At 38.6% G+C, this 25,562-nt stretch overlaps 1 long non-coding RNA gene across 1 annotated transcript in view; it reads right to left on the reverse strand.

Moving 5' to 3' along the window:
• Positions 1-611: 611 nt before the first annotated feature.
• Positions 612-25,562, reverse strand: part of LOC120789596 — a 28,093-nt gene continuing 3,142 nt past the window's right edge. The window contains exons 2-3 of the long non-coding RNA XR_005707422.1: positions 1,991-4,300; positions 612-1,779 (exon numbers count right to left, since the gene is read on the reverse strand). This is a non-coding gene — a long non-coding RNA (uncharacterized LOC120789596). The remainder of the gene's footprint in view (positions 1,780-1,990; positions 4,301-25,562) is intronic.

Raw genomic sequence — 25,562 nt, forward strand, 5'->3', positions numbered from 1 at the left:
GTATCCCGAGGCTTCCTGCTTCCCTCTCAGAAAGGTGTGAATGTATTTTTATAAAAACCCTCTTTTCTTAGGCATAGCGCTAAGATGCATAGCGAGGAAAGACAGGGAGTCTATGTATTTTAACCTGTAATCAGAGTCTTTGAGAAAGATGATTTTGCTTCCTTGCATGATGAGAGGGTTTTAAACCCGACTTTCCCCTGAAATACCGGAGAAAGTCTTTGACGCAATCCAAACCATAAGCCCCCCACTCTAAGCCTTTCAGCATTTTTGTACACACCAGAAGGTGGAAATGCACGCCGGAATGATCAACCAACGCTTCATAATTGTGGAAAAAAAAATTTCTCAGTGTGCTCTGTGGTTGCGGGAGGAGGTCGAATGTAGCACTGATGATCACTAACCAATACGTCAGAGCCGGGAGGTAATTTCTCCCCACAGATTTTATATTTTGGCGACACACACACATGCTTGTTTGTGACTTTTAGTCATAGCAACGTAGTACTTTTTTTTTTTTTTTTTTTTTTTTTTTTTTCAGGCATTTTTTTCACAAGTTGCAAGGTTTTGGATAAAAAAACGAAACAAGAGTGTTAGAAGGTTTGGAGAAGTTTGTTTCAAATTGAGAAAAGGGGTCGATTGTCTGGGCCTCTGTAAAACAACACAATTTTACGTTTCAGAACCTTTTCAAATTTGTTGATGTCGCTAAAGGTTACAGCTATCTGATTGTTCAAATCAGTGAGACATTGAAACTCTCTCCCCAGTTGTGCAGCCTGGCTTTCGGTACAGAATTGATTAGATTAACTAAACTGATGGCAAAGCAGAGCATATACAAATGCCAGATTTTTTAACTAAGATTTCGTTGGCTATATTTTTTTCTCCTGCATCCATTTACCACCACTTGTGGGATTCCATACGAACCGCACAACAAATTCTAGGCTAGTGTCCGTCATAATTGACGTTTGAATGTACTAACCGGGTAGAGTAAGGCTTGAAAAGCTGACAGGACAGTGTCACTCTCAATGACGGTGACAGAAACGTGAATTAACACGTTTTTCCTATCAACTCCAGTTGTATCCCATCATTGTGTCTGGCCTTTGAGATTGCTCGGCCAGATCGTGAAGGCTGTCCATGTTGCTTGAGTCAAATAAAGTGAGGGATCTGCTTTGTATAAATGTATATCATTTTGAGGTGAATGAAGAGAGTGAGGTTCAGTATTGATTTCAATTTGCATTGAGTGAGAAGAAGGGGGTGATAACACACTAACTGCGGTGGAGGGTTGAGCGTCAGATTCATTTTGCTGCGAGCAGTTGGACACTGGGGTTCAATTTACATGTAGGAGAGCATCTTGTATAGCATGGAAATAGTTTTCAACATAACAGATTCTCTGGATTTCTGCAAAAGGATCAAGTCATAGGAATTTTCACCTGCGAATGCTTTTTTGAAGAATTCTACCCGAAAAGCCAGTGGAATTTGGCTCAGTTCTTCTGCGGCTCTCTCTAATTCAATCGGAACTACATCGGACTGACAAAGATCAAAAAAAGACCCTAACTCTACTTCTTCATCCATGTTAAAATGTATCACCTTACTTTAAAGCAACTTCTCACATACCACCGAAATTGTGAAAGAAAAAGGTCTGGCTAATTTTCAGGAGTGCTTTGACTAGATTCTGCTGCTGCCAATGGTAGGAGCGGGCTCTTTCACTTCTCTGGAGTTCAGGGGGATGTCGTTGCCTGAGCTGCATTCCATGTTGACACAGTTGAATCTGTTCTCTCCTTTGTACCGCCTCTGTGTTGAAAAAGAGTGAGAGAAATTGTCAAGCTAAACCTCTGTATTTGTGCGTTTATGTGTGCATATTAATTATATCTTTAGTTTTTACTTTAATTTACACCCATGATGATTTAGGCTACCAAAGATAGGATGTAAAAGATATGTATATTTTTATATGTTGTTAATAAAGTGGAAATGTTAAAAAGGTTGCTAGACTACATATACATACCTCTGACCATTCTCCTTGCGCCCATCCGATGGATCTAATTAAATGCAGCTGTTTTAAGGGGCTCACTGACCATTGAGAATCTATATAGCTGAAAGAGTACAGAAATAAAGGACAAACATTCTAATAGGGTAACCTGATGATGATAGTAAGTTATTATTCGTATTAAAGCAGACTTTTTATTACTATCATATTTCAATACCTCAGCACATTAGTATCATATAGCGTACATTAAAACGTAGACCAATTGTACCCAATTGAGACGCTATTACTACCCCCCTGCCTCGGATGGTGTTGCCTACCTAACTTATATGTTAAACGTCGCTAGGAGAGACTCCCACGTACCCTCTCTCATACGCTGTAGACAACAGGAAGTAGATTTATTCAAATCCTGTAAGCGGCAAGCAGGCTATATGCAAGCTAAACCCATATTATAAAACTGATCGTTTAATGTTTTATCAGCTTGCCCAATTCAAGTAGGCTGCTAACAGGCTCTCTCGCCAACCTTTCGACCCCATGTTACTGGGGGATGTGTCTGCTCCCTGACCTGAATCTGGTCCTTTATCAGAAAGGGAACTGCTGAGAGATGGACACGCTACGCTCTGTGACTGCGTTCATTCTCATCTCAGATGGCTCCTACAGGATTTATACTTTGAAATTGTGTTCCATGGCTTCTATTAAATCTGCAAGTAGTTTTTACAATATGAATTAATATCGTAAATATTCTTGAAGTTGCAATTTAAAAAAAAAAAACAGAGAGGAATGCGTACTGTATTCTGAATGTGTGGAGTAGATATCTTCCAGCTCCTTAGTGATTGCTAAAAGAAAGAAATCGTAGAAAAAAAAAGTGCAATCTATTTTAAGAATAAAATAAAAATTGATTGAGAGAAAAGAAAATTCCTTACTTATGGGGACACAGGGATAAATTCCTTTGAGGAGGAGTGTGGATCTCCGCACAAACTTAAATTTCTATAAGCAATAAACGCTTTAATTAAAAGTTGGAATAGTTGGTTAAAGTTAGGGCTTCTCACCTTGCCTATTCAGTCTCCCCTCGTTTTCATCGAATCCTGGTAGGCTATTTTGTACCTTATTCTTACAAGAAATTTTACATCAAAAACAAATACTGCTGAAGTAAAATGAACCTTGTTAAGACCATGAAAAATGGTTGCTTTGTGCTGTGCATTAATTTTTCTTTTCTTAATTGTCTCTACTCCACAAATTTAAGGGCTTTTATGTTACTTTAGAGATCTTTTGCTGGAGCCCTCACTGATCAAAAGAGCGGTCAATTATCGTGCCTTTGAATCCTTTCTCATTATGAGAAGAGCTTTTGGAGGTTAGGGACCTGCCAAAATTTGACGAGCAGCGAGCTGATATACAAATGGAATACAGATATTTCCCGTGTATATGGGATACCGTGGGGAAAAAAAAAGTCACCTCCCTATGGCCCAAACCCCAGATGTTGAATGTGAACACAGATAAAAAGAGAGTCACCCATCTTTAGTGATTCCTTTCTCATTATGAGACGTGCAGGTGGAGGTAAGGGACCTGTCAAAATTTGAAGAATAGTGGGCTGTTATACCAATACATGGATGGTATTACTGGCTGTTATACAAATGGATTACAGCTATTTCCCGAGGATATAGGCTGTGGGAGAGAGAGAGCGACTTCCTTATGGCCCACCCCCATCTTTTAAATCTGAACACGTGAAAAGAATGAATGAACAAATAGAAAGTGGTCTCTCTATGCCCTCCTGGATAATGCAGATCACAATCAGCTTGAATTGGCATTGTGAAGTCTGAGAGGTCCTTTAATAAAGTACAGGTTTTAAAATATATACAGATGGTTGTGAAACAATTTTGGGACCCTAGTGATGTGTAAATTCAATGCTTGAAGGACTTTTTCGACATTCAAACACACACAATGTGAGGGTTTTCCACAGCAAGGGTTAGTGCATGAGAGGGTCTTATTCTGTGATGATGTCAGTCAAATGACGTTGTCAACAAGGTGAGACTTCCAGTGTTGAAAAATGTATTTAGTTAATATTGAACACTGGGGCTTCATACATAGCAGCCTGTATGGTGAGTTAATCAAAGAATGGGTACATGTGTCTTCAGTTGACTCCTGTCAATGCTCCTTTATACTGAGAGCTGCCAGTTGAGGTGGTTCAGACTCCTGGTAAAAGTGCTCCATGGGTGTGTCCGACTGGAGATGTTCCAGGCATGATCGGTTGACCTCAGGGTACACCCAGGACGTGCTGGAGGGATTACATCTCCCAGCTGGTCTAACAACTCTTGGGGGATTTTCCAGGAAAAACTGGAAAATGTGGAAGAAGAGAAAAACATTTGGGAACGAATGGATGAGTCATGACAAACACTTAGGTTCAGAGAGCACTGTATGTCAATTGGATGATGCTAAGTAAGACTAATACACAAGCTTTTTTTCCTTACTAAACCCACATTGCTTGTTAAAAAAGGAGATAATATGATGCAAGATAAAAATGGATGATTCCCTATGGAGGCGTAGCATAAGTTAACTGCACTCGGTAGGAAATTTGTACGTCTCTCCAGGCACTGCTGTGTTTATATCTGTCTGATGCTGATATTGTGCACTGCAGTTTAAGCAGAGACCTTGGAGTGCCTAGGGCCGCGCATAGCTTTGAGGAGTCAAATAGCTGGTGCCAGCCAAGCGTTCAGAATAAAAGAAGTCAAGTCAGTTTTTTATTTATATAGCACTAAAGTTATCTAAGGGCACTTTTCATATAGAGTAGACTGTACCCTTTACAATATTAGAAGAAGACTCAGATGTGTTCAAAAACATATCTCATGTCATCATAGCCAAATGGCCTCTAAACCATCTAATTAACAGCTGATTCATACTGTCATACTATCTACTGTTTCATTACTTTTCTTGAAGCAGTTGTGTTTACAATGCACATATGGTGGCATACCATGTGTTAATAATGAACATTTTAGAGCTGAGTTTTACCACAGTCATTTTTGTATAAATTCCACATCTCGTTACACAGTTGTGTCTTGTAGGAAAAGATTTATTAGAGCCAAAATTTTGATAATTCTTCAGGGCTTTACAATATTTTAAAGTCAGTGATATTCAATAATTATGTCATATGTGGTCACACACAGACACATCACATGCCTTCAATCACAGTTGAAATGATTGAAATGTCCCCTTTGTGCAGAATATGTTATTGGACAAGGATTTACATTTGGAAAGTCACAGACTTCAAGGTTATCAACAGCATTCATCATAAAACTGCTAATGGTACATTTGAGAGTTATAGTGCTTGAAATTAAAAAGCTCATATAACATGTTGTTCAACCAAATTTAAAGGCAACAATTTTAGTAACTTTTACACTGGCAATCACTTTAAGGGGGGTGAGAAAATCCTGCCATCATCCTTCTAGCTGCATTACATTCCCTCCCTGGACTCTCTCCAAGAATCAAATGTCTTTTGTGTGTCTCTAAGTTCCTGATGCAATGAATCATACAAATGAGAATGTGGGCGCAAACTTTCAGATGGTCAAGGATTTATGTTTTGCAAATGAAAATGTGCTGCTATTTAAATAGTTGTGTGAAGAATGAAAAAGAAGCTTGAGAAAAAAGTTCAATTGCTGCATTACATTCGCACATCCTCACACGTACACAATCATTACATACAGTTGATGTTTTGGTTTGGGAAAAATACATAATTTGTCAGATGCAGCCAAACCAATTCTAGCGTCAGAAAACTGTGTTGTGTGATAGGAAGTTCAAAAACAATTAGATAATCCAACAAACACTACAAAACATATCATATATGAAAAAAATGGTTTCATTATGGCATTTATCCCTTTGTCTCTCATTCTGGAATAACCACTTCCCCTGCACTACAGTCCTTATTGCTGCTAACTCTCTCTTGTTTTAGAGACTATAGACGGGATTGTGCTTCCTCCAGCACAGAATGAGTCAGCGTCTGCTTCATTTCATCTACCCGCAAGGAGTTGAAAAGCTGAAAGCAACACTCATTGGGACTGAAACCAGGTCTGTGTGGTGGCGGGCAAGAGTTGTGTCCCATGTGACTCCCAAATATTAAAATATTAAGAATTTTAACACACTGAAGGGTGACAAGCATTTAAAGGGTCTTTTGATTTTACAGATAATAGACTCCAGCAGTACAACAGTAAGGCCTTTGAACTCAAGCAAAACCCTTTCAAACCTCTTGGATTCAATCTTCCAATAATGATACACTGAAAAACAGTTCCCCTAATTAATGCCTAGGACTCCTCAAAGGGAATTAAAAAGAATTAAGGTAATTATTTTCTATTTAACTGTGTTGTCGAATTTATTTTGTGTATAATTGTTTAAAGGTGAGAAGCAATACAGAAAATACAGTTGACAGCGAACAGGCAGCTGATGTAGCCTATACTGATGATGCAGCTGCATGCTGGAATGGATACCATTAATTTAGAAGAAACAATATATGGTAAACTGTGCAGTTCTGCTCCTCATGTACATTTGGGAGGCCACATACACACCCCTAAAGTTTTTCGCGTATACTGCCAAGGGGCCAGCTTGAAACATTTTCGATTACCTGACAGATCAGGTCATGAGTCTTTTATTAACTTCCCAGGGCAGGTCAGATCCGGATCCTGAGATAGTTAAAGGTAGACAAGTTGGTTCTAACTTAAATAACATAATCTTATTTCTAATCACATTTCTCCACTGAAAAATGCCTAAAACAAATCAAACAAAGCTACAAGTGAAATACGATACTCATAATATGCATTTCCTTCTCATGTATTTATGTCATAATTAAATGAAAAATACATGTTAAAAGGACTTTTTCTCCATTTTTTTTTCTTTTTGTCTTTAATAACTGAAAGAATTGTTTTTTCAATGTGACAAGAGTTTTCCATGCCAAATTGAAATCAAGTCACAGCACAGAGAACAAAGTGAAGCGGTGTACTGCATTGCAAAGGGCAGCATACACCGATCAGCCCCAACATTAAAAATTAAAACCGGTAACTGGTTTTATTGTTGTGGCTGATCATTGTAAATCTGCCAATAATAAACAAAAAGTACTGTCATTAGTATGTCATTAGAAATAGAGATGCATTGTCTATGCCAAAATGTAAAACAATCACCAGTATAATTGTTTGATTGTTTTTGTTATTTAGGCATATTAAATCTTCCATACCCATTGGCAAAATGATGAAAATTGTGTTTTTTAACTTGTGTTGATGATAGCTATTTTATGTATTTTTTGTTAATCCCAAATTCAAGAATTTGTAGACAGACTGCTGAACCCACAGCAGCCACTATGGACCAGAGACAGTGCCAGCAGTTACCCTTTAAACCTTCAAGATTAATCCATACATGACTCCATCGATGTGGTTTCCACAATACTAGTTACACAAACACAGATAAAGTGCATCCCCAGTGCTTCAGACAAAGTGATAATTACCTTGTGGCTTTGACATTTGAGGATGCCCCTTGCCAAGTCTGCCCAAAACTCATTGCTCACCCTGTTCATTACCTCCCATAATAACCCTATTCAGAGACAGCGGGGCACAGCCTCAGCCCAGGGACCCAGTAATAATCCCCTGCATTAATTAGATGACCCCCAGAGACGGCTGCTGCTGCACTGTTGGGCACAATGACAGGCTCTCTGCTTAGTGTTTATGGCTAGCTGTAAAGTGTCCAGCAGTGGGAGCAATGGGAGAGATCAGGGAGAAGAGGAGAGGAAGTGGGGTGGTTGACTGGGGGCCAACCAGGCCATAGTGAATATCAGTGATGCAGAAACGTCTTTTCTCACTAACACAGCGTAGCTTTCTGTTGTGACAGTTTTTCCCTTCAAATACAAGATCTTTCTCACATTTCTATGAAAGAAGTCAAATATGATACTGCATGCTGAGAGTATTACACTATGACTAATGCAGGTTCTTTCTACATGATTTGATTATTGGCTCAGTCTTTGCTGACTCAACACACATTGAATGTGGTGCTTACTATTCCTGATCTGCGTTAAGTTGGTTCTTTGCAGGGTACCACCCGTGGTGAATTACACCGGAGTCTACAGTTCCCCTCAGCTCTGCGGCGCATGTTAGCATCTTTCCGCACATTGTTTTCATTTTATGGCCAACAACTTCACTCACACAGCCCTAATTCACCTCATTTTTTCCAAAGAAAGCAGAGCTGAAAAGAAAAGAAAAGAAAAAGGCAAAAACAACTAAAAATCATGTTTTACAGCCATGTTCTCTGGATCCTATGCAGAAGTCGTGTAATTTTCTTTAGTAGACTTCTGAAAAATGTTATTAGCTCAAAATTAGGTTTACTGTATATGTTAAAATAAACCTGATCAAATTTTGATCCTTTCTTTCATCCACTTTTTTTGTCCACCTCAGCATGCTAGTGTTGCAGCACTGCTCTCATTTATTGCAGCCTACACTCCAGCATTTAGCTGCATATACGATGAAAATTAGACTGTGTGAATGTGAAAAATTAGTTGGCCACAGACAGACAGACTGTGAGTTCAAACACTGAGATTGGCAAACTCCGACGCTGACAAACCCGTTACCTACCTTTCTCTTATTAGCCAGGCGTTGGCTACAGCTGTTATTCCAATTTGTCAGTTACAAACAGTACAAGTTGAGCTTCAGCTATAGGAAACAACGCTTCTGAAAAATTTCAGATCATAGTATTGCACATTTTAGATAGCAATTGCTATCAACAAAAAGATTTAACAATCATTCGAATGAGATTCGATTGTTCCCAATGTGTGCATATTGTGTGTCTCCCGGTCGGATTTTCTCAACAGAACTAATCATTGCAACACTGTTCAACAGCCACATCATAGAGCTCGTACTGTGTGTGTCACAGGTCAGTGGTCGGTTTTTTAAAATGAGTCCATAGTTGCTAGCATAAGAACATGACAGGAGGATAACTGAAACAAATGCACTGAAGGGAAGCGAGAGGAAACAACTTTCTGGAAGGTAGGAAACACACATGTAAAATGTCCAGCACCCATGTAAAAAAGCACAATTTGAAAGGCTAAAACATGCCACACACCTGTGAAAAAAAGATTTTTAATGATTTAAAGATTTGAGCTTCACAATACCAATAATAATGAACGAATTTGTAAAAAAAACAACACATTTAAACTTCAAATACAAATGTAAATATATATTTTTAAAGATTAAACCTGATTATGTGTACATACTGAATGAGGCCGAATTTTTACTTTGCATTGGCATGTAACACTTTTGTACTACAGTAATATAGTAATATTAGCACAGACAGGATGAAGTGGATATCAAAACACTACAGTCTTTCAGATCTTCTGGATTTTTAGCCCAGAGGTCTGAAATGAAAACCCATTAAAATCATTGTTCAAACTCTTATTTACAACATGTAAAAAAGAAAATAAATAATCTTGGTTAAAGAAAAAGACATTTCATTTTAAAGATTAAACATGGAAAACTAAATATTTTCCTTGTGTGCACACCTTGTGTAATTATGTTTTGTTTTGTGCTCATATTTAAATTGTACCTGAATTTACAAAGTATTTCACTCCTTCATGCAATATTTCAAGTGCTTCATTTACTTCTCATCAGAGTGAAACACACAGATTCATACAGCTGAACAGGAGAAAACACACACACACACACACACACACACACACACACACACACACACACACACACACACACACACAAAAACAGGAACACAAACACACACATCCTTGTTTTACTATATTCGTAGGGACCTATCATAGACAAATAGCATACCCTAACCCCTTACCCAAACCACCACAAATGAATGCCTAACCCCAACCTTAATCCTAACCTAAACCTAATTCGAACCCTAACCATAAAACCAAGTCTTAACCCTCTAACAGCCATTTAAACTTGTGAGGTCATTTTGTTCCCCACAACGCTGTCAGTATTCGGACCACACAAATATTGTAGAACAAGCCCACCCACACACACACACCTGCTACTTGAACGTCCTCATAATTCACTACCTGTGGTATCCATCGGTGCATTATCATGATAGGTGGCAAAGAATCATTAAAGCATTTATATGAAGCTGTGGTCTTGCGACGCACTTAATGACATTAGGTTGTGAGTCCCAACATAATTGGATGTACTCAGAAATCCCTCTTCAAAAGCTAATAAAGCAAAAAACAGATTTTTGACACAAATTATGATTACATTAAGTGGGAAAAAAAAATATTATGGTCGTACATTAGCACAGGCTAAAGCCATTAATTGTTTAAGGTTTCACCTTGCAGTAATGAAGCAGTGTAGGGTTTAATGGGCCCGGATCTGCAAATGTTACAGCAAACTGGAACGTAATTATTTTTTCCCAATTAAAATACGACAGAATTATTCTGTTGAAATTAGGCAGTGATATTGGACAGCCTGAAGAAGTGTATACCTCTATTCAGCACTGGTTAATTGAGGGTTGAGGATTATGACAAATGACTGAACTGAGACCAGGGTGTGTGGTCAAGCCGAGGCTTTAGTCTCCATTGCTCCACCCCACCCATTTAGTGAAACACATGATGAATGTCAAATGATCCCTTTTCTCTTTTTTTTCCTTTTTTGAATTTAAGTTATTTTTCTCACACTTAAATACTTCTTTCCATACAAAGCAAATTACATAAGACAGAACTAACTGAAATTATTATCAAGGATAAAACTTACTTGTACTGCATCTTTCATAGATAACATCCAGTTCACGGTGCTCAATTTGCACTGAACTAAAATTAAAAGGACAAACAGAAATACTAAAAATACAACATAAAAGGGATTCATTTTGGATGTGGGTGGTGAGGGGTGAGTGGTTCTTGTCCTTAATGTTGTACCAGATGTATTTACAAGTTCTCCAGCAGCTTTGTCATGCAGTCTGAGGCTGATCAAGGACAGACAGGGTCATTGATGTGTAGCACTCTGTACTCCCAACAATGTTTTCCAGCAGCAATTTGAAAATACTTCTCGGTTTGCTTTATGCTTCGAATCTGTCGGACATACTCCTGGAAAAAAGGGGGGAAAAAAGAATAATATAGTTAGAAAAAAAAGTTGCTTGTTAACTTATATAAGTAGCAACTTTAATACAAAAAAACAGTACCTGAACATGATGTAGAGTATTTCTATATTTGTAGCTTAGAAAAATGCACGGATCATGTACAAAGTGTTGTAACACAGATCCACGAGACTCCAAGAGTGTAGGCTTGGCTTTAACTTGGGTAGGGACATTTTTTGCCATACATGCAATATGCACAGTTGTATGTGTGTGTGTGCACACTAGTTCTCGGTTTTTCTCTTCTCTGTTGGCAATTCCTGCTACTTTCCCGCTTTTTGACTTCATTCTGATCTGTCCCTTTCTCTTTCCCACATCAAAATCCCTTTTATTCATTTCTGACATCACATTATCTGGCCAGCGATCTCTCTGCCTGCGTTCCTCAAGCCAGTCCGTCCTCAGAAGCTGTTCTTTAAAAATCTCGGAATTTCTGTCATTCGGTCTTTCAGACCTAGGATTGCACAGCACAGTACCTCCTCATCAACAACTTGTCCCTCAGGATGATCCAGGTGTTTTAACTAAAGGTTCCATGTTCCATCTGCTGTCTTTACTCCACCACTACCAGTGTCCAGACTCTGGGAGATTCTACCTATCTCCTATATTCATGGGCCTGTGTCACATCTCAGTTCTTTTCTGTTCTCTGTTGTTAACCCCAATAAATGTTGTTGTACACTTCAAAATTAATCTCTGCTTATTGAAATAAAGTTGTTGATGAAAAGACATGTCTGAGCAACGATCACAAATTGGCCAATACCATACGGTTAAAATTGAAATACAATTTTAGTTGACTGATGTAAGGTATATCTAGCGAAGACGGTTTTAATTCTGCAACATTTAAACCGGCCATTCATTCATCACCACTGAGACTAAACTACAACTGCTAGTGCTGCAGCTAGCTGACAATGTGAAGTACAGCTGATTGTCAGATCATCAGGTCAGGTCTCTTCATCATAATAGCCCACGTTTTGCAGAAAACACACAAACCTGGCAGCTTTTCATAAATCTTATCAGTAGCACTGTATGGAGGTGCTTAGATCTTATGAAATCTGTAAACATATAGTGTAAATACAATTGAGCAAAAACCTGACACTGTTGGGGATATGTCCCTGCTGTAAATATTATCCTAAAGATTATTATATCCTAAAGAGGGAGAACAATTTACGGTGACAACATATGTGAAACCTGTGGAATCGACTGAAAAAACTTAAAGTACTATTTGTGGGGTCTTTATTTATCATTATGCCGGGATTGCGTCTTCAGTACAAACCACTGCCTGCTAGCAATGTCCCGTCCAGTATCTCTGATGATACACTGACTTCAGCATAGAAGTTACAAAATTTAACAGAGACAAAGAAATCTCTGCTTACTGCTTGGCATATCAGGGGCCTCATTTATATCACAGTGCGTAGGATCTACACTGAAAGTGTGCGTGCACACAAATGCCGAAAATAGCGTATGCAAAAAACCCATCAGACTTAGAAAACTACGCGCGTGCACAGCTTTCAATTTCCCTGTTTGTAAATCACAGTCAACTTGAAAATGTGTGCACTTTGGCAAGCCTCGTGCTCCACCCAAAACACTGCCACGATCAAACTATAGATGGTCAATGCAAATCCCTCAGGAATATGTATATACATATTGTTCCTGTGGAGAATGGAGGCAGTGTCAAAGACAAGCTCGAGGACTGATGGCTGCAGCAGCCCTTAATGCAACAAAGAGGAGAATTTCTGAGATTAAACCAAGTGATCAGGAGGTGGCCGCCTTGGATACTTTGTTGCACACCGTCGGAGTATGGGCCGACCAACGGAGATGCAGAGACACCGAAGCTCACCCTTTGGTATATGTTAAGCATTTATAGGCTATAGACACGGACATAGCTGATGAAATCACACACTAAATATTTAAAACAAAAAAACAAAAAACAAAAAAAACACACACACAATTAACCACATCTTAAACTCCAGAATCCAGTGTATGGGTGTTTCTGTATATATAGTTGATGATGAATACAGGTGGTGTCGGGTGAGGTGTCTGGAAAGGGCGGAGTGTGTGTGTGGCAGCCACTGGCGTGTCTCCAGTGCGTTCTGTCTGCCTGACAGCACAGCGTTCCATGCAGCGATCTACACACAAAACCAATGTGAAATCTAAAACCGTAAATCTAATAGTGATACATGCACAGTATTGACTGTCTTTTCAGCAAATATTTAATGTTATCTGATGTTATCTTGGATTTCTACAACCGATGGTCATTTTATCAATGAGCATAGTGAACGTTGTTGAGGTGAAGAGGACTCGCGTCACACTTAAAATCGGGGAAAGGCGAGCCGGACCCTCCTGAATCCTGCACCTTCCACATCCTGGCATCCGAGCACCACGAGTGTGATTAACATACAGTCCGGCTCTCTCCTCCGCGCTCCCGGGCTGGGCAGTGTGATGGTGAGACAGCGCTGATGAAATATTGAGCGGAATTTGATTTGATATTTGACTTGGTTGATACATTTTCTAATTGGGAGGCTCTCGTGGAATAGTTATGGCTCACAAGGACAAGCACAAATAACTGCTGGTTTGAATGTTTACGACGCAGAGGATCGATAGTTGACGTGTGATATGAAGTGAAATTAAATGTGCAAGAAGCATCACTATACATATGACAATGCCTCTCACATTTAGTTTCCACAACCTGGCTTCATGTCACCACCTGACCGTCTGTGTTGCCAATTTTCCCAAGTCTCCAAAACGTTCGTACGCATTGCTCGGAGTTGCCGTGCGAGCGCGCAAATTCACTCGTCAAGTTTGTTTTTAGAGATCTCGACTTATGCGTGGGAAGTGGCTTACGCCTCTTTCGTGCCTACGCAATGGTTATAAATGAGCCCCCAGGTAGGTACAATTACACCGAAGAAGTTTAGCAACATTTTTAACATTGTCATAAGACACAGTTTCCAACAGAGTTTTCTTTCCATCTGACTCAGTAATCTTGTCAGACAAATACTGAGAGTTTAGAATACATCAGTAATAAAATCAAAGTCAAACTTACATATGATAGATTCACTTAATATTCTCTTCACAAAAGCTAAAAGAAAAGCATCTTTCAATTTTGTATGATTGTGTATGTCGACAACTGCTGGCCAGACAGCCATTAGGCGTCTCGTGGATATTTGGACAAAAAAATTGCCGTGTGGATGTTCTAGGTCCACAGAAGATAAATCCTTAATGATTACGTCAGGTAGCTTTACTCATGGGCCCAACATAAGGCCAAAGGTTTATGACAAAAATACAATTGAATTGCTAAAAACTCCAAAAATACCAAGCACAGGACTTTGATGCCCTCAATGGTAGCCACGGAACTGTGTGTGTGTTTCTCTGAAACTAAAAGGATTTAAACAATTGTGTTGTTATTTTCAAATCTTTTCCAATTATTTGCCATTTATGCAATACAACAATCAACATCTCACATTTAGTAGTAATTATGGGACCATTTCTTGCTTTCTTTTCTGACTTGCTGTTCACAATCAACTTGATGTTTTGGTGTAATTGTTGTCTAACTTTGGACTAATTTGAAGGGTGTAATTCACAGGGTTACCACACTCTTTACATCTGATGTCTACTGTGTTGTTATGAAATTATCACATTATTCAGGTTATCATCCCTACTGCCCGTGCTTATTCGTGCTAGGAGATCCTTCCACTCTGAAAGATAAAATTCCTTGGATGCTTCCTGAATGGATGCGGATGGCCATTAGTATGTGTTTAGCACGTGTTTGGTACCATTGGTCATTAGAAAAACCCATTCACAGCTCTGGAGCATTACTGTCACAGCTGGAAGGTCAGGCCTGGGATCATCCTTGTTAGTAGGCTGAAAGATGGAAGAATGGGCGATTATTGTGGGAAGATTGAAGACAAATCAGAGAGAGACTTACACCATATACAAAAGTGCAAATGCCACATACACCTGCCACAGTATGGGGAACAGACACCTCAGGACTATCTTACCTCAAAACATCTTCCATTCCATAGATCCGCCTTTCAGTGCCTATGGCACATGGCCATCAGGATAACAATGATCAAGCAGCAGCCTAACCCGATGCTGCTGTAAATGGCTTATTGATGTCCTCACATTGCAATTGACTTGTTGGTTGAAGCTGGATCCTTTCAGAATGCTAAGTGGTTTAGTTAGCCTTTTCATGCCTGAATTTGACTTTTTTTTTTTTCACTTACAAAACTCTTAAATTAAATCTGAAAGTTTCAGAGGCAAAGATTCTGTGTTAAAGCAAAGCACTTTACAGGGAGTGTGGCAAAGGGACATAAAGGCTGCAGATGATTCAGACAAGAAAATCATTAATCATAGAGTAATTGCATTATGAAGAAATTAGCAGATGCCAGACTGGATTATCCCATATAATTTACAGCTGGGTAAATTGTCTTTTTCTTAAATGCAATATTCTGTTGTTGTCCTCTGCTGTTTTAAGGTGAGTCACTGGCTGGTGTCATGAATCATCTCCGCTTGCCCACACAGAGTACACACATACATATGCAATCATCGGCCTTGGATTTTAAACTTCCAGGGCCAGTTGTTTTAAAGTCAGTGCTGTACTCTGTGTGTTTATTAGCGTTCCATCTTGCCACCCTGTCCTCCCTCCAGTTTTGCTAGCGTTCAATCAGAGAGCAAGGTCCCAATCTGCAGTCTTGCAGGGCATACTTTACCATGGCCAGTGTAACAATCAGTTCCAGATACAGAGGCTGGGACTGTGTCAGTGTGTGTAGGTATCTGCTGATCAGTTTCAAGGAGAAAAATACTGCTTCTCGGTTACATTTTCATTTTTAAAACAAAATAATAGGTTCGTGTTAAATATTACATCATGTGATTCTAATGCAAAGGATTTACTTTACGTGTCATACATTTACGTGACACCTGTAGTTTTGGTCAAGGGTGTAGTTTTTTTTTTTGATAGATCAGCTAATATGCATATTTGCATTTGTGTGCATAAATAACTCAATTTCTCTTCCACTTGAAAACACATGAATAGTTTGACTGCAATTTTTTTTCTTCCTTCAGTATGTTTTAATGCTTAAATTTATATGCTTAACATGTATTTTAACTCATTTTATCTTATGATTTTTAACATAAATAAGGGACTAAAACTCATAAAAAAATAATATGATAGATTTTTACAATAAATGTTACAAGAAAATACAATGATAATAAGTACAGCTTAGGTACTGTGATTATACTCTGCTATTATTCTGAGCATTACGCATCAAGACTGGAACGGGACTTCATTTATCATGAATAATGACTAATCACAATGACATTTGTACCGTAATATTACAGGTATATAGTAATAAGAATATTTCTCCCACTTTTTCATGAGGAACTGCTTGAGCACAGAATAGGATACGAGCACAACACACCACCGCAGTATGTAAGGAGGAAGAGGTTTTAACTGAAGCAAAATAAAAAGCTTACACCTGATAAATAAACTGCCTGTGCTTCTGGTCCTATTTGTTTCGGTATGTTGGAGGCAAACACTATACTGGAGAGAAACAATATTAACAACAGTTGTAGCATTTAAGAAATAATATTTGGCATTTCTAGTTTCTATAATATTCCTAAAATGCTTGAAAGTATCTGCTATGGTTAGGTTATTAACTTATTTTAAGTGATTAGAATTTAAATAAGCATAATAACTCATACTTCATTCTGTTAAAGTAGTAACGCTTCCCCAATCATTCAGTATTGAATTAATACTTGTAACTTTATCCAACATCAGTTCATGAGCTTATCATATTGTTTAGTAACATATGATGATGCAATGATTTTTACTATTATGACATATGACATATAATACAGGGGTTGTTTGAGGTGTACAGTAGGTGTAATAAAAAACCTCCTGACCTCTAATTATGTTGCCAACTTAGAGTGCACACATTATAAAAGGTTCCTCACATAAAGATAAAGAAATTGCAAAACAAGAAAGATGATATTGATATTAATATTGATTGATTGAAATTAATACTAATTAGAAAGATCGGGGCCTATGTTACAAACCTTCAGTTTGTAACGTAGGTGTTCTTTTAAAAACATTTTAAGTCTCAAACCCGAGATGATGACATTATCACAGTTATGTTTCGTAACTTTGGAAAGCTCACTCTGAAGCAAACATCATACACCTGTTTCAACAAGCTAAGCAGCATTTCTCCTGATGAGTGAAATGAATTCCCTGTGTAAAATCTGTGGACAGCTCCTTTAATAAAAAGGACAGGGCACAAACTGGTCTTCTGAATGGAAGTCTCATGCACTACATGCCAATCCATCACCCTGAGCTCCACACCCTTACTTTCCACCTTGCTTCATAAAGGACACACTTTTTCCTGCATTGGCACTGAACATTGGCCTGCACTGCTCCTTGTATTTTTTGCCCAATCCACGGAATCCTCAGCTTTAATCGACAACAGGGGAGGCAGCGCGCGAAGCCTGTACTGCCAACAGTCTTCCATCTGTTTATCTGAAGCTGTGATAGATGGGCTGTGGAAATTTCCACCCCCTTGTGTAGCTGCAATCAGTCTCCCCATCACTACTGATAACACAGCGTGCCAAAAACACAACCTCACAATGGCAGCAGGTCCTCACAACAAACTGGGTTAATGATGCAGGAGGACTGCTTGTGACCCTCTGGACTCACATAGGTCCAGTCTTGTGTTTGTCCGTCTATCACAAGAATTTGGTTCTCTTGCCTGAAAGTCTGCTGGCCTGATAGAAGCAAACATGAGAGCTGAGTTACAATAAGGAAACTTTGTTAACTCTTTACTGGGGAAAGGACACATCTTTTTTTTTGATATTATATTCTCTAGTTAGATTCACAGACCAACTTAAAAGAAAAAAACTGAAGAAATGAATGGAGAAAACAATTATATGCTGTAGCCTTTACTGTCATCAGTAAAGGCTCAACACCTGTGGGAGATTTTGGAACGACTTGTTAGACAGCACTCTTCCCCCCCAAACATCAAAACGCCAAATGAAGGAATATCCTTTGGACAGGTCTACACACACCTGGGGAATCTATGACAAGGAGCACTAAAGTTGTTCTAGAGGCTTAAGGAACAGCATCTTCCAAGACACGTAATATATTGGCTTTTTTTTTTCTTTTTGAGGGTTATTTTTAATTTGTCACCCATCATTACCTGTCACTACATAAAAACCTGTTTATGCCTCACATGACACCACTTGAGCTGAAGCACTTCAGCCGAGAGCTGGAGAGCTATGTGAAGCCATTCTAAACAATAGCACTTATAATGATAAATCAGAATTCCTAAAGAGAAACTTTTAGGTTTATTTTCCTAAATTTGCACCTGAGCTCTGGGGGAAATTGTTTTTTTGAAAGCAAATGTATGACTGTATTTTTTTTTTTTTAACATAAATAAGGGCATAAAACCAGTGATTAAGGAGGTGTTTTGAATACCCTATAGGTTTTATTTCTTACGCTGAAGTCTATTTTCACTAGTTTTAGTTCGCATTTCACTGTTTTTTTATCATGGTGAATTGTTGTGTTCATGCAGATTACATAAATTACAGCCTGTCAAAACATCATTCCCACAGTTGTTTTAACAAGAAAGGGAACAGTGCCAGCTTCTTGGGACTTATGAGACTGTCATAGCATTTCAAATACATGTACGTCGCACTGAACGTGGTCCTAAAGTATAGATTGTTCAATGAGTTCTTTATTTGTTTTAGTAGTAGCAAGTCATTCGTTAATTTAGACCATTAATGACTGATTTAATACCATTCAGAACTGCAGAATTCAGAACTTTTTGTTAATGACTATCACCAGCAAGAGAGATCCGTCATAATTTGGCAACCCAAAAGTTGTTTGCAATAATGGCATTCTAACAGATCCATAAAGCATGACAAAAGATTTATTAATCCTTAATAAAGTAAATAGTGGCACATACAAACCCTTATTAAAGCCTTATCCTAATTGCAGCATTTCTAGGGCTGGTTATGAGCTTGAACAATGCCGGACTGACAAGTTCTCTTGTGCGGAAATCAAACACAGACGACACACATTAAGCAAACATGTATGTGGTGAAAAGGAAAACGGGGGCTTTGCGTTAAACGTAGGCTTTATAATTTGAGTAGGTTTTTCCAGAACAACAATTGCTATACTGTGTATTAATACCAACCAATAACCAACTATACAACTTTGTCATTCAAACTCTCACTCATCCATTTATCTAAAAACCCCTCTCTCTCTAAAAGAGTCCAACCAGACAACAGTTAATCTCCCCTGTAGGTTCAGATACATTTAATTTCATTACATATTCTGGTCTCCTGCTACATACTGTTCCATATTATTTCATTAAACACACACAGCGCTGAGACCTTGGGCTTATAGCATCAAATTGACAAAAATATAGTGAGCTTCCTGAAATCCACCACGGTGAGGTGGGTAATTAGCATTAAGTAAAAATTGTGTCATGATTTTCAAGCTGCTATTAATTACTTCATCACATGCATTAGCTGGGAGAAACCTAATGCCTGAATGTGTCCCAGTAACTTTGCTGAAGAGATTATTTACCATCATGGGATGTAATTATACCTGTGGCTGGACAGATTCAAATCAATTTTGCTGTGGAGCTGATAGCATAAGTGTTCAATAAGATGTTTTCATTAATGTGTGACTGGCCTTGCATTATAGCCAGAGAAAGGCTTATAGGTTTCCCTTATTGCTAGTGTTTGCCTCAATCATTGTTAATAAGATCAAAATACAAATTCCACACTGATATCTCATTTGTCAAAGGTCACGTGTGAAACAAGTTGTGAGCAATTGCCGTTGACAACCCTGCATTCAATAAAACAGGCCTCGTGTGTCATTAATGTGCAGCCCTGTGACAGAAAACACAGTGTCCTTCTGTGACTCGAGATTCTTCTCAAGTCAAGTCAATTTCATATACATGTAAATAGGATAAATCACAGATTTGCCATCCGAGCAACAGGCCCACTCTATTCTTGATTTGGATAGTGAAAAACAAAAAAGCCTTTAACAGAAGAAAAAGGACAAGCAACTGAGAAGAACAACAGACAACCAATCACTCCTTGAAGAATACAGTAGCAGCAGTAAAATTACAATACAGAGGAAGAGAAAGACATTGGGCCACTTGGATGAATAGATTTGTCCTTAAGTGAACACTTCAGGTTTTTAACGACCCAATCCTATATTACACCCCGTCTAATTCATTCATTTCAATAATTTAATCAGGGTGTCTAGTGACCTGAGGTACAGTACGTAGGAGTGTAAACATTTTTTTCACACGTAATCACACTTTTTTTTAGTAGTTCAATTGAGTTTACTACTACCTTGCCGACTTAACACCAAATGTAAAGGTACCCAGTTAGAGCTGCGGGGTGGTCTAGTGGTCTAGAACAATTGCACTTTTCACTGCCCTGGCTGTGACTCTGGTTTCTTCCTTGTGTTTCCTGTGTGTCCCCGACTTCCTCAAGTGATCTGTTTTGTTTCTCCGGTTTGTTCTGTGTGTGTATATGTGTCTGTGTTTGGGGTATGGTGCTCCTCCGTCTCCCTCTCCCCTTCTCTTACGGCGTCCTGCCTTCAATCAGCCTGCCCACCCGCCTCTCATCTACTCATCTAGTCTGCTACATGTAATCCCCCGTTCTTCGGCCACTCCTCGCTAGAGCATTGTTCTCACCAGTCAGGTAGATGTACAGGCCAATTGGTACTGTTTTAGTCTAAGTTAATGCCTTGTGTTTTTTTTTCCCTCGTGAATTAATGACTGTTTCCTTCTTTTCAGGCTCATGCCACACTTCCCTGTCAAATATTGAGTGCCATGCTCCAGTTCCTCTCCCAGCTTCTCCCATTCCTGCTCCGCCACTAAGCATCTGCCTGCCTGCGTCGCCATCTAATCCACCCTCACTCAAGACTGCAGCCTTCCCCGCTACATCTCACATCCAGCTCCATCAACTCCTCTACGCCATCTCCTGACCCAGCCACCCTCTTAGTCCTGCGACCCGCTACCCCCAAAAACTCTGCCCGTTAGCTCCCATCCACCTTCGTCCACCTACCCCACGGTCACTGCCTCTGCCCTCCTCTGCCTCCTCCCTGCACTTCTCCTGCTCACAGCCATTTCCTCTTACCTCCCCAGCCCAAAGATTGTTACTCTTAACTTCCTGCTTCTTTGTGACTCTGTGTTGCTGGGTTTTGCATTTGAGTTCCTTAATCTCTTGTGACAGAATTGAAGTCTTATGTTTTCTCTATGTGCTGACTCAATCAAAGTAAATCTTAACAGCTTTCAGATTGCACAAGAGGCTGGTATTGACCAGTCTGGTTAGTTAAGATTTGTTATCACCGGAGCCCCACAGCTGCAAGAAGAACAGTGATAAGCACAAACAGGTTGACAGGTTTTTAGCCCTTGTTAAGGGGAATAGACAATTGAAAATCAACGTTCAGGATCAAAACATGCATCGCCTGTAGGCTTTAAAGGTGTTTCTGAAATGTATGAAGCACCATACACCAGAAGCATTATTATTATTATTATTATTAATAATTTTTTTTTTTATTACATTAAAGTTCTTACTCTCTCTCCCCTGTCCAATTTGAACCCCAGTGATTCTCAACAGCTTTAAGATAAATTAGGACAGGATGAATGTGGTCTTGCAGTTGCATTTATTATTGCCAAATAAAGCTATCTATCTCTATGGGCTTCCTCACTTAGTGTGGCATCCTCAGCCACAGCCCTAAAGCTAACGTCTATGAGAAGCGCAGATTTCGAACTGCTAGAACTCCTTAAACGAATGTATGATGTCAGGTGGTGATTTTTTTTCCAACAATCAAAAACAGTAGAGGAAACTAAACTCACTTTGGGCATGGTTTGCAATGGTTTGGTTTGGGCTACAGAGATTTGGCAAGCTCACTTCTCACTCCGCACCCGAAGATTTTTTTTTAAATTTTGTTCAAACTTGCAGTCTCAAGGCCCAACTACAATTTATCAGACATCACACAGCTCCCTCTGGGGCCACAATGCTTTATACTGCTTTTGTTTTGTTTTTTTCCTTTTAAACATACAGTAGTATTCTCCAACACCTGCAAAACACATTTTGATGTGGAAAATTAGTGGTGTTCCCCTTTCACTTTCTAAAAAAGCAGCAATTTTATCATACTTGCTCCCCAGATCTTGGCTATTTCTATTTATAAGGGGTAACAGAAGCCTGTACTGGTGTCAAGTAGTGTGTATTTAACGATGAAACACTGGTGCCAGTGAGTGCGCTCGAGTCTCAACTACATGGTCTGCAATGGACAGAGAAGCATATAAGCTATACTGTAATGTGTTTCACTTGTAATTTCAAGAATCATTGTTCCACAAAGGTGATAATACGGCTTCAAGTATATTACGTGCTGTGTTTGTTTGTTCGACAGGTGGTAGCATGTTACTGCCATCTTAGTTGTCACTTGCTTATGGTTCCTCTACATCCAAAACCAGACATCAAATTATACCCTCAGAAACTTTTGGGTGGCTTGCTGTAGAACCATAGAAGTGTTTTTCTACGGTTTATGGTTTTACATAAATTGACTAAATACAGCCAGATCCCTTAATGTATTTGACTTGTAACTGGCCCTGACTTTTGACCTGCACCCACAGTGACCAATAGAGTACAACTTTCCATTAAAAATTCATTGGTTTTTATCATGTAATACACACAGACTCTGCTCAGTTCGTTCTTTCATGAATGACATTCTCCCTCCATCAAAGGTAAAATGACACTACAAGCTTGTCTCATAGACCTCTCGCACTGCTCAAACACCAAAGCTGCATCATTCTGCCACCAAGCTGCCACTTTGGGAAAAAGAAAAAAAAGGTATGCAGTGATGCACAAAATAAGCATTTCAGGTAAAATCAAATGAACTTTTTTTTTCATTTTTAAAATTATAATTATATGGAAATATGTTGCTCATGTACACTAGTTTGAAATATTGCTCACTGTATACTACCGCATTGGCTACTGGGTGGTTTGGGGTCTTATTGATATGCTAGTAGTGCTCCACAACCTGATAGTATGACCATGAAACCTTGGGAAGCAAGATAACATGAGATGGGACACTTGGTAGAAAGCATTATTATTGTGGCATTCACATTAATGAACATTACTGAATGCAGAGGCAATTAATTACTGCTTGCATCATCACCCTGGAAAAAGTGTTAATTATTTTTTGATGCACTCTGTTGCACTCAGAGATCCTCGTGGAGTGTGCTCAGTCTGACAAAATGAATGCTGGCAGGGAACCAGCTAAACTGTGGTTTCACTGCCTAATGGCTATTGTAATGATAGGACAGATGGTATTTCTTGCACTGAGGTCTTCTGCAGAAGAGGTGACACTACTTCATTGTTTGTTTGTTTTTTCTTATGATTAGTGTCTGCTGAACATCAAGATATCCAAACAAATAACACTATAGATATGAATGTTCTTTCTCAAACCCATTAGGAGCTGAAAAAAAGTCCTCCAAACAAGGCAGTAGCCAGGTCAACTGTCCTAATCACCTCTTCTTTCCCACAAGGCACAAAAATTAAATGCTTTATTTATTCAGTTAATTGGTCAGTTATATTGTCTGTAGACTTCATGTTTCACCATGAAGGTCAACTAGGATGAAGCCTCTACTCACAGGCAGGAAAATAAAAAGACATATAAAAAAAATGCTGGTGACTCCTTTATTTGTTCTTGTTTGCCTGGAGTAAGTCAAATTTTAAATGTATTGAATGTTTATTATAGTTGAATATACTGTTCAATATATTAGATATCCGTCAAGTGTTGGCTTTTAACTGTAGAATGTAAAATCAACCAAAAACAGCAAATTTCTTCTCCAAAAGTGCAACAGGACATAACCTTTTGTGACCTCAGAAGTCACTACAGCAATGCCTCCACACTAAATCACAGAGTGAATCTTTTCAGAGACTGTCCTTCGAGGAAGTCCGGTGACATTATTATAAAGTAACAAAGCTAATCAACCAAACATCAAACTTTAACATGGGAAAAGGCCAATTGATTCCAGTCACTGCTGGTTTCTTTTAACTATGACCACAGTTTTTCAGTAAATTTAACCACATTTGTATTATTGGAACCATTACAACGAAGCAGGTTGTCCACTAACCGGAAGGTTGGTGGTTTGATCCCCGGCTCCTGCAGTACACGTGTCGAAGTGTCCGTGGGCAAGATACTGAAGCCCAAATTGCCCCTGATGGCTGTGCCAACAGTATGTGTGAGTGTATGTTTGAATGTGATATATGAATGTGTGTGTGAATGGCAATGTGGCATGTAGTGGAAAGTGCTTTGATGGGCCCTTATTACGTGCAGACCATTTACCATTTACCATTACCTAGTCTTGTGGGCCTGTGTTGTAGTAGAGGTTCACAGCTAATGAAATGTCTATGAACTGAGACTATCAAAGATTAATAAAAGATCCTTATTAAGTATGTTGGTCTATAAGTAATTCAAAAACAATTACGCACTCTCTACAAAATATAGCAATTACTTCAAAATCTAACTGAATATTTTGTCAACTAAATCATTTCCATTACCACTGACCAAATTACTGATGAATACGATGAGACATTGGTTTTTATTATTTTATTTTGGATACTTTCAGGAAAAGATTTGTTTTCGATTGTATGCAGGATTTTTACTGTTTTAAATTTCATAAAGCTGTAAAAGGATTTAAGTATATGAATAAACACATAAGATTGTTTTTGTACAAAAAGAAAATGAATTAAACCCATTAAAGTCATAATCAAGCCTAGCAACTAAGATATATAAATAAGTTGCAAAGATGAAGAAAACACAATCATTCTTTGGTGTATGACTCACTGCAGCATTCTGACCTAACAAAATATCTAATTCCATGCTTTAAATATATCAATTAAACATTTATAGTCAGTTGAATTTTATATTCATAAAATAAGAAATAAAAAAATCTGTTGAATTTAGAAATTACTGTGAGTCACTAAATTATTCATTTTTATCAACAAGGAAAGCAGAGATACATTTCATTTTCAATCACAATTCTTTAAAGAAAAGAATCAAAGTATGCCTCTCTTTATATTCTTTGCACCAAAGGTGTTTTATAGTACTGGTTATTTTATTTCTCCTGGAGAAAAATTTGTGACTTTGTTACAATCTAAATCCTTATGTTAACAAGTCACCTGAGTCCAAGGTGACTCTTTAAAGTGTCCTCATTAAACTTTGTTACGCCAGGCTTCCAAGGATAAGGAACCGCTGGCTATCAACTGTCTTCTCAGCTGAGCTGGCTTTGACGTAACAAGCTGCATAATTCTTCAGTGGCAGTTAGCTGTTGTTTCCTAATGAGGGCAGTGGCGGTACCCAGCTGACCACAGCACATAGCTCACAACTTAACAAAAAAGCACTTTGCGCAAAGTTCAATTTAGTTCAGTTTAAGTTTCAATTATTTAGTTCATGTAACCATGAGATTTTTCAGCT

Source organism: Xiphias gladius, chromosome 5 (genome assembly GCF_016859285.1).
Source record: "Xiphias gladius isolate SHS-SW01 ecotype Sanya breed wild chromosome 5, ASM1685928v1, whole genome shotgun sequence".
NCBI lineage: Eukaryota > Metazoa > Chordata > Actinopteri > Istiophoriformes > Xiphiidae > Xiphias > Xiphias gladius.